Source organism: Oncorhynchus kisutch, unplaced genomic scaffold (genome assembly GCF_002021735.2).
Source record: "Oncorhynchus kisutch isolate 150728-3 unplaced genomic scaffold, Okis_V2 scaffold2057, whole genome shotgun sequence".
NCBI lineage: Eukaryota > Metazoa > Chordata > Actinopteri > Salmoniformes > Salmonidae > Oncorhynchus > Oncorhynchus kisutch.
In genome coordinates, this window is record NW_022264002.1 from 7,376 (window position 1) to 17,879 (window position 10,504).

General features: G+C 42.2%; 3 non-coding genes across 3 annotated transcripts; all 3 read right to left on the reverse strand.

Annotated features, from left to right (window-relative positions):
- Nucleotides 1-8,380: 8,380 nt before the first annotated feature.
- trnal-cag (transfer RNA leucine (anticodon CAG)) lies at nucleotides 8,381-8,463 on the reverse strand. Its single transcript has one exon. It is a non-coding gene; the product is annotated as a tRNA-Leu (tRNA).
- An 889-nt stretch (nucleotides 8,464-9,352) lies between these two features.
- trnas-aga (transfer RNA serine (anticodon AGA)) lies at nucleotides 9,353-9,434 on the reverse strand. Its single transcript has one exon. It is a non-coding gene; the product is annotated as a tRNA-Ser (tRNA).
- A 271-nt stretch (nucleotides 9,435-9,705) lies between these two features.
- On the reverse strand, nucleotides 9,706-9,788 carry trnal-cag (transfer RNA leucine (anticodon CAG)). Its single transcript has one exon. It is a non-coding gene; the product is annotated as a tRNA-Leu (tRNA).
- Between the last annotated feature and the right edge of the window lie 716 nt (nucleotides 9,789-10,504).

A 10,504-nucleotide genomic window follows, 5' to 3' on the forward strand; every position in this document is an offset into this window, starting at 1 on the left:
CAGCATAAAAATGAAGTTGCGCATTTTGGACATTTTTGTCTAAATTATTTATATAAATAGTGAATAAGAGAGGACCAAGTACAGAACCTTGGGGCACACCATTAAAGACAGACTATTTAACAGACATAAGCCCATCAAATTGAGTGCACTAAGTTCTATCAGACAGATAGTTAGCAAACCATGCAACTGCATGCTCTGAAAGACCTACACTCGACAATCCCTGCCTTAGTATAGCATGATCAACTGTATCAAAAGCCTTACAAAAATCTATAAAAAGTGAGACACAGTGCTGTTTTTTGTCAAGGGCTTCAGTGATATCATTTACAACCTTCATGGCTGCTGTAATTGTGCTATGCTTCTTCCTGAAGCCCGATTGGTACATTAATAAAATAGAGTTAGTAAATAAAAACTCATTTAGCTGTTCACTCACAAGGGGTTCAAGTATTTTCACCAGGGGTGACAGCTTTGAGATTGGCCTATAATTATTTAAAATAGTTGGATCTCCCCCTTTTAAAAGTGGTAGGACAAATTCTGATTTCCAGATCTTTGGAATTACATTCCAGGGTTAGATTGAACAGATATGTAAGTGGTTCAGCTATGAAATCATCTGCCAAATTTAAAAAGCAGGGATCCAAAAGATCAGGACCTGCAGGCTTTCTCTGATCTAAGGATTTCTGGGGTTTATGTACCACCTGCACTGAGAATGGCAAAAAGCTAAAAGTTTGACCAGCTCTCACTGGTTCCTCCACACAGGGTTGTACAGAGACAGAGGACACTGAATCAAACAGCCTACCAGATGATACAAAGTAACTCATTGAAACAATTCAGCATTTCAGTTTTGTCATATTCAGCAACAGAGTCCTTCAAAACACATGACGGTAATTCATTAACATTACTGTTACCAGACATAGACTTAATAGCCTTCCAAAACTTTCTAGGGTCTGTAACGATTGTCGTCGGGAGAAGGAGAAGAGGACCAAGGTGCAGCGTGGTAAGTATTCATAATACTTTTAATAAATACGAATACTTGAACAAAACAACAACACAACAAACGAACAGTTCTGCAAGGTGCAATACACACAAAACAGAAAACTACCCACAACCCATAGTGGGAAAACAGGCTGCATAAGTATGGTTCTCAATCAGAGACAACGATTGACAGCTGCCTCTGATTGGGAACCATACCAGGCCAAACACATAGAAATCTAACACACAGAACAAAACATAGAATGCCCACCCCAACTCACGCCCTGAACAAACTAAAATAGAGACATAAAAAAATGAACTAAGGTCAGGACATGACAAGTACCAATCAAGATCATTTCACTGTAAAGAAGTTCAGACATAAGGTGTGTCAAAGAAGAAAATGCATCATCGAGAACACAGGGGGGTCTATAACAGCCAATCACAGTTATAGAGAGTTAGAGAGACCCTTTGAAACGTCAATATTCAAAGCAAGAAATTCCAACTGTTTACATATAGTTTCAGACTTTGTCACACTTACAGGGAATTTTAGTATTTACATATATAGCCACACCCCCACCTTTCTTAAAACGATCAGTGCGATAAAAATTGTAACCACAAAAACAGACTTGCTGAGCCAGGATTCAGAAAACACAATTACATCAGCATCAGTTGATTTAGCCCAAATCCTAAACCCATCAATTTTTGACAACAGGCTGCGTACATTTAAATGAAAAATACCAAAACCAGATCTTGATTTAAAACCAGAGGGGGTTTGGAGACATTGTATATCAGGGCCAGGGTTAGGTTGCACATTACCTGATATCAACAAAAGAAGAATAACTAGGCACCTCGGTTTAATAACATTGTACGGCTTCTCTTTTTTAAGAGACCTACCGCAAGCGAATTCTACAAGTGAGTTTCCAGACAATACAAAACAGTCATTTAAAACCATTAGACCTTGGTAGTGCAACAAATGTGTACTGTTCACATCATGCCACAAATACATCGGCACATGGACGAGTGGACCGAGTGAAAAAGAGCGAGTTCCTGCAGACAAAATGTCTAATGGACGGGAGAGCACATTGTCAGATGTCCTCACCCAGCAGCAATGTTCGTTTTATCCAGAGTTCAGTAAAGTCAGTGCAAGGTGCAATATACACAAATTGGTCATTTTCTCTGACAAATGTTAAAAAAAATTGAGACCAAAGAATGTAAGGGGAGAGAAGGACAGCTGTATGTATGAGTCTGAATGTGAGTATTTGCGCGTGTGAGTAGATTGGGTGTTGAGGTCGTAGGTACAACTGTAAGCAATTCAGATCTCAAATGTCTGTTTAATGTGACAAACAACATGAAAAACACCTGTTAGATCATTACAATGCGGACTGTCATGCATTTTTACTATTACCAACAAGACAACGAAGTGATACGTGTCATGGAGACTTATAACGGATACTTTCCAAACACCAAAAGTTCCCGCGCTGAGCGATACTGTTTACTACACTATTATGCATACAATCCAAATCATACGTTTATTGTAATTCATACTCTTATTTTTAACCGAATATCTTTGCAAAGGTGTTCCTTGTGTCAATTCAGAGCTTGGAAATATTGTAATAATGTGCTTAAGAGGATAACAGGATAACACAACAACCACATTTTCAATTGACAATCATTGCTTTAAATGGATGTGGTCGATAGATTTGTATAGGTGGAGCAGTGTGATGTTGTTCCCCTAGATTATGCACCAAATTGCAAACAAGGACCAATTCAAATAGGCCAGGTCAAGAGGGGAAGTTAATAATTTGATAATAATAATAATTCAGTGTATTTTTTTTCTTGAATTACAGCTGCATAGCTAATGTTTTTCTTTGGTGTAAAAACACTTTTTCATATCAATATTGTACATACATGTGATTGTATATTTTGGTTTGGTAGGTTATCTGTATTTCCATACCCCCTTATTGTTCTCTTTTGCCTGACCTTCGGCTTGCAAGGTATGTTGCCCTTTGCTCCGAAATTGTTCAATATAAAACCGTGGTAATGTTACACAAGGTACTGTTATGCACCATACATTTGTTACAATGTGGGTAATATAAAGATTTATGTTAACAAGGTTCACAAAGCTCGCTAACTAGGGTATCTATTGTAACTTGTGAGTACTTGGGACAGTTTTTGAGTGAGTGTCCATGTGCTTGCGCAGGTTCCTGAGAGCCAGGACTGCGCCAAGGGTTAACATAATGTGTGTTGTCTCTTCGTGTGCAGGGCAAATAAAAAATAATTCAACTAGCAGACCTCCAGTTGTGGCAGCGTCCCAATTAAAAGTACACAATGCAGAACTAACCACGCTACATAGGCATATATAAACAATGTATTTAACTTGTAAGGCAAGGTTGGGTTAGTTGGTCTAAACAACATGCACCTGGATAATCGCGTCATGAATCGGGACGGGGTCCTACATCCTCATATACACATTATGACATAATAAGGAGTTTAATCTTTCACGAAATAAAGACATAGAAGCATACCCATTTATACAGGTTCTACACATTCCATTTCTCCATGGCAATAGAATGTAAACATTCTATTTTGCGCCAAACATCCCTACAACTCAATTCTAAGTGCAGCATATTGGACGACTCCACAGTCATTGATCATTCGCGACTTTAAGTCATTCCTGTTATCTCTAGAGCATCCCGTATATCTATAGCGCTGCATTTCTTCCCCATCTTACCATGGATAGGGTTTGGTGCATTCCGGAGTTCACTTATGGTCCCACAAAGGTAATCTTTGGAGAAATTAATTTTAGCATACAGTAAATGCCTGTGCATAATGTGCATAACAGAGCATCATTATTTTCATTATTTTCAAAGGAATTCTGTAGAAGCAGTCTTTATTTTCAGACTCTGCAGGCCTGCTGGGAGGAAACATATTACAATAAACAGGTAAAATTCATCCCACAAAAACATAAACAACAGAAAGAGAGTTGTATTGCAAGACAGTTTAGAGAAGGTGGTCATAAGAGTTCTTAATAATCACTTGCAAATTGTGAGGCATGAGCAGTTGTGTAATGTTGCGAGAGGCCCTTCTGAAAGCACATGATATGGTATTTCGTGGCACGGTCTCACACCTTACCTCATCTTGCAGAAGAAGCTCATGGTCCACTATCTGCTGCTCCAGAGTCAAGGCCAGGTCCCTCCCCATGTCACCATGGAGCACATGAGCAACTGGCTGGTGTCTCAGGGCAAAAAATCTCTTAGGGAGAGGTGAGTACCACGTCAGCACTCACCTTCACTGCCATTCCCTGCAACCAGCAGCACTCCAGGAGATGTGGGTAAAATAAACAACAGAAAAATCAGATGCCAGGAAAGTTGAATTGCTCTGTGTTTTATTTGAAGGGTGTGGAAGGAAACCCTGGAGGAAGGAAACGACCTCGCTCGGCTGGTAAGAGAATGAGAGTTAGAGACATACTACAAGTTAGTGAGCTCTTTACTAGCCTTTCAACAACGAGTTAGCACAGCAGAATAGATCTGTTGTGAAATTACACCAATGGGACTTCCTGTTTCATACTGCAGGCCTGGGAAGTAAACACTTGCCTAAAAATGATGAACATAGAGCACGAGGCTTTCTGCAAGCTCCGCCGCTCCATGCACCCCACCTCGCCAGCTGACATGTGAGTTCCATGTACTGCCCTGCATATGACTTGATCCATTTATCTACACATCTGGAACTACGCAGAAACAGACTAAGACAGTGTTCTCTGTGAGCACATTGCACATCGTTTAGCGTTGTCTTCTCCTTTTTGTTGATTTCAGCGATCCTAAGGTCCACAGCATCGTGGAGAAAGCTGTGAGAAGCATTCCGGGCGAGCAGTTCAATGAGCCCCGTAGCAACCTGCTCAGCCCATCTCAGGTGGTGGTGGAGGTGGTGCCCAGGCTCCTCCTGGCCCTGTGGCTTCAGCCAGAGGAAGGCCATTCAGAGCACCCAATCCTAATAAGCGTGATGGCCGTGGGCATGGTGGCGGCCGTAGTGGAGAAGCTCTCCTGCATGTTAAAGGACCCTTCCCCTCACATCCCTTTCTCCCGGGCTGCTGCTTTTGACTCTGTGCGGTCGATCCTCGGGAGAATCAGTCAGTCCTTCTCCACAGATGACCTGCAGAGACCTTTTTATATGAGCTCTGTCTGTGGCTTTGTGGCTGACAAGGTGCAGAGCTGCTTCCAGCCCCCTGCAGCCACCCTACCAGTCCCCCCTGTGCTCGCGGTGGCCGTTTCCACCACACTACCAGCTGGCATCCAAGCAGGTGAGTAGAAATGATAGAGAGCACTCTGACAGATGCCTGTTCTGATGACATCTTGGTGCCTTGTAGTAGTAGAGCTCATCAGGATTGTTGTTTTCACCCACAATACAGACCCGGCTTCTTCCCACCTGGAGGTTGAGGACATCACCCCTAAGACAGAGGCAGATCCGGCTTCTTCCCACCTGGAGGTTGTGGACATCACCACTAACACAGAGGCAGATCCGGGTTCTTCCCACCTGGAGGTTGTGGACATCACCACTAACACAGAGGCAGATCCGGGTTCTTCCCACCTGGAGGTTCAAGACATCACCACTAACACAGAGGCAGATCCGGCTTCTTCCCACCTGGAGGTTCAAGACATCACCACTAACACAGAGGCAGATCCGGCTTCTTTCCACCTGAATGTGGTGGACATCACCCCTAATACAGAGGCAGATCCGGCTTCTTCCCACCTGAATGTGGTGGACATCACCCCTAATACAGAGGCAGAGCCCATCTCTTCCCTCTTGGAGGTTGTGGACGTCACACCTGAAGAAAGGACTCTCACGATGGATGCCTTCGCCACTCTGCCAGCTGACATCCAAGCAGGTGAGTAACACTTAGAGAGCACTCTGACAGGTGTCGTTTGTCATGACATCTTAGTAGAACCTTTCAACTGGCCAGTCAGTCCTTCTCCAAAGCTACGGTTTGCATTAGTTTACATTCTGATCCTCTTTTTTCCCTTTCCAGAGGATGTTGCTGTGGTCATCCCGGATGTCACCCCACACGTCACCAAGGATGTGACACTGGATGTTCCATGCAGAGCTAGAAAAGGGGCAGTCCGGCGATTATTTTGCAGACTTTGGAGGGCAGTGTGCTGCTGCGCCTGCCACAAGGAAGAGGACGAACAATATAAATTATTCATTACACCTGCAGAAAAGGGATTGAACCATAGAGCATTAAATTATTCACATTATAATTGAACTCAATTCTGCTTTTCTTCTGTTTACTACTTAATTTCTTAACTTTTCTATAAACTTTCACTTTGCAAGTGTGGATTAGGTTGTGTAAATAAGTGGGACACATCCCAATGTTGATGCTTTGAATAATTTACTTTGTACATTTAAAAAAAACATGTCTTATTTGACAACAAAAAACGGAGGGCGCTCAACCAACGTTGAGTTGAGGTGCAACCAAATATTTGCAATCATCGTAGAAAAGGAAAAAGCCCAACTCTTGCTCACTATAAAAAATGCATTGTTTTATTCAAGCAAGGTTAAAAGATCTTTGACGATATGCAAGTTCTGTTTGCTCAGTAAAAGGGTGACCCAGACTCACCCTGGTTCTTGAGGGTTGAAGACAGTGAAAAATGATCATTAAGTAAATGGGACTTTTCAATTATTGAATAAAAATCTTTAATGAACATGAATTTAAATACAATTGACTTGAGGATTTAGAGCAGGCAGGCTGACTGGCTAGCCCTGAAAGCCCTCTGCCTCTACCTCTGTGTGGTTCATCTCTACCAAGAGCTTGTGTGGGTTGTCTTTCTCTGTGGGTGTGAATCACTATGACCTCTCCCTCTGCCTGCCATTTGGCTGATCAGAAGCCATCTGCTCTTTCTTGCTCACATGAACAGGAGGAATGGCCTCTGGGGTAACCTCCTCCTCTATCGAATGCCTCTTCCACCTCCTCTTTCGGACTGTGTTCGGCTGAGGTCACTCGTTCTCTCTCCCTGGGTGTTGGATAGTTCATCCTCCTCTGTGTCTTTGTGAGGGTGGAGGGAGTTATCCTGTTCCGGCTCCCTCTAAGGGTGTGCATCATAAACTCTTTCGGTGTGTTGAGGGGTTCAGTGGTTTTGGAGGGATTCTGAAGTTCGATCTCTAGCGGTGAGTGTGGGGTCTGTCCCGTGGTGGTGTCTCCCTCCCTCCTGAGGAGGAACCACCGAGACATGTGAAGTTCACGGAAGGCCAAGGAAGATCACTCTGCAAGGACGGGATAGGACAGATCACAACACTGCTGCTCATTCATATTCAAACACTCCTCAGATTACGGACACAAACATAAACTTACCTGTACATATCAGAATCATACATTCGACAGCCACCTCTTCCCCCACATGTATTGATGCCCCACCTCAAACATGAGTCAATTCCAGATGCTGGAATGGTGCTGGAATGCAGGTCCAGTAGGGCCTAATATGTAATGATGTGATAGCATGTGTACCCCATATCCTGTGTGTGTGTTGATGTTTTTTAAATTTTATTGAACTTTTATTTAAACAGGGAGTCACACTGAGATTAAACATCCATTTTACCACAGTGCCCTGTAAAAGCTGTAAAAGTTGTAGTCATATTGAACAACTACCAGAGAGAACCTTCTCTACATAGGAATTGCATACCATATATTTTCCATACATCAAAATAATACTTTATTGTCAATCAGCCATTACTAACTTAGATAAGGTCTCAACAAGGCCCCAGTTAATGGTTGAAAATAACTCATTTACACTGAGTGTATAAAACATTAACAACACCTGCTCTTTCCATGACATATGCTGACCAGGTGAATCCAGGTTAAAGCTATAATCCCTTATGGATGTCACTAGTTAAATCCACCTAAATCAGTATAGATAAAAAAATATTGTAAGGCTTGAGACAATTTAGACTTGGATTGTGTATGTGTGCCATTCAGAGGGTGAATGGGCTAGACAAAATATTTACGTGCCTTTCAACGGGGCATGGTAGTCGGTGCCAGGGGTACCAGTTTGTATCAAGAACTGCACCGCTGCTGTATTTTTAATGCTCAACAGTTTCCCGTGTGTATCAAGAATGGTCCACCACTCAAAAGACATACAGCCAACTTGACACAACTGTGGGAAGCATTGGAGTCAACATGGGCCATCATCACTGTGAATGTTTTGTACACTCATGTTTTGTATTCGGTACCAGTACATTAATAGTATTGGTACATCATGAAATGTTCCCCTCATTCATTTGTTATTAAGTAGAGCTGTTTTCTTATTTTCCTTGATCTTTGCTCAGCTCCAGAAGGTTTGCATTTGAGAGTGTTTATTATAAATTGTTATTTCATCATCTTATTATTACTGCTAAGCAGCATGACTCCTGAGAGGCACTAAACAACTGTCAGAAGTGGGATGTGAACCCACGCCTCCATGGGAGACTGCGACCTGAACGCAGCGCCTTAGACGGCTCGGCCATCCTGACTACAGCACAGTACCTGGGTATCGGGATAAAGAGTATGGGGAAAAAGTAGAAATAGGCACAGCAACGCAATCACCACAGAGACCAGTAAATTTATGCACGATACCGACTTGCACTTTCAATAGTCATTTGTTTTTATCAATGAAAAACTCCAGTCATTGATTTAACCTCAATATGGCCTTCAATGGAAAAGAGTAGTAAATCGTCATTGAATGAACGCTAAACTGGCCTCAGAATATGGCCATTCTGATATAAATGATAAAATTCCTCAGATAAGACCGAAAAAGTGTCTGTAAATATCAGCAATCATCAGGGTAAGAGTGACAACAGGTCCACATGGGGGAAATCTTAACAAATGGCTTAATGGGTATTTTCAACGCAATCGTGTTATTATTTATTTTTAGGGTTTAACAAGGTAGCTCACCTGTGACCTGTGGCTTGACTTTAGATGTGGCCAGTTCGATTACCATGCAGATTTTAAGAGTGTCTTCAGAATATGGCCATTTTGACATGAATTTAAAAATGCCTCAGATAGGACCAAAAAAGTGTCTGGAGCTATCCGTCAGGGTAAGAGTGACAACAGGTTTCCACATGTCAAAATGGGGGAAATCTTAGAAAATGGCTTAATGGTTATTCATGAGAATCATGAGAATCGTGAGTGTATCATGGGATCTCACCTGAAATCTGTGGCTTGACTACAAACCTGTAACCTATGCTACTGTGGCCTATAGAGCTAGAAGGATGGATAACCAGGTGTGTAAAGGTGTGAGGTGGGATCCTATCCTAAATGGACAACTAATCCCTATGTACTTGTGGAGATCTGAGAGGATATGATTGGTATAAGAAACACGACTAAACTTCAACCTCCGGAGGGGTCAAGAAAATTCAATTTCGTTGTCGGCAGGATTCGAACCTGCGCAGGAAGATCCTAATGGATTTCTAGTCCATCGCCTTAACCACTCGGCCACGACAACAGTCTTGTCAGCAGTGAATGGGCCACCAGGCATAGCCTACAGAAAGTGATAATTTTACAACTGAAAGACAATGCAGTAACTCATTAACTCATTATAATGCAATAAAATGAATTGTTCCCCTCATTCATTATTAAGTACAGCTGTTTTCTAATTTCCTTGATCTTTGGTCAGCTCCAGAAGGTTTTCATTTGAGAGTGTTTATTATAAACGGTTATTTCATCATCTTATTATTACTGCTAAGCAGCATGACTCCTGAGAGGCACTAAAAAACTGTCAGAAGTGGGATTTGAACCCAGGCCTCCGTGGGAGACTGCGACCTGAACGCAGCGCCTTAGACCGCTCGTCCATCCTGACTACAGCACAGTACCTGGGTATCGGGTTAAAGAGTATGGGGTAAAAGTAGAAATAGGCACAGCAACGCAATCACCACAGAGACCAGTAAATGTATGCACGATACCGACTTGCACTTTCAATAGTCATTTGTTTTTATCAATGAAAAACTCCAGTCATTGATTTAACCTCAATATGGCCTTCAATGGAAAAGAGTAGTAAATCGTCATTGAATGAACGCTAAACTGGCCTCAGAATATGGCCATTCTGATATAAATGATAAAATTCCTCAGATAAGACCGAAAAAGTGTCTGTAAATATCAGCAATCATCAGGGTAAGAGTGACAACAGGTCCACATGGGGGAAATCTTAACAAATGGCTTAATGGGTATTTTCAACGCAATCGTGTTATTATTTATTTTTAGGGTTTAACAAGGCAGCCCACCTGTGACCTGTTAGAAATTGGATATGTAGACGGGCGAGTCGGTCAAGGATCGATTCAGACAAGGTGGTAAATTGTATGACAAGCTACAGTTTATTCAGAGTGAAGATATCTAGAACAGCGTAATTACGGCTCTCCCGCTGGTTCGTACGGAAACGCAGACGAAGAAGAGGCCGATACAATCAGTACACCACTTATATATAGAACAGAAAGTAGGTTGATTCTGGAAGATCGGATCTTTGGATTGGTTCAGCTGGGGTGTAGTCTGTAGTCTTCCGCCATTGGCTCAGTTGTCTGT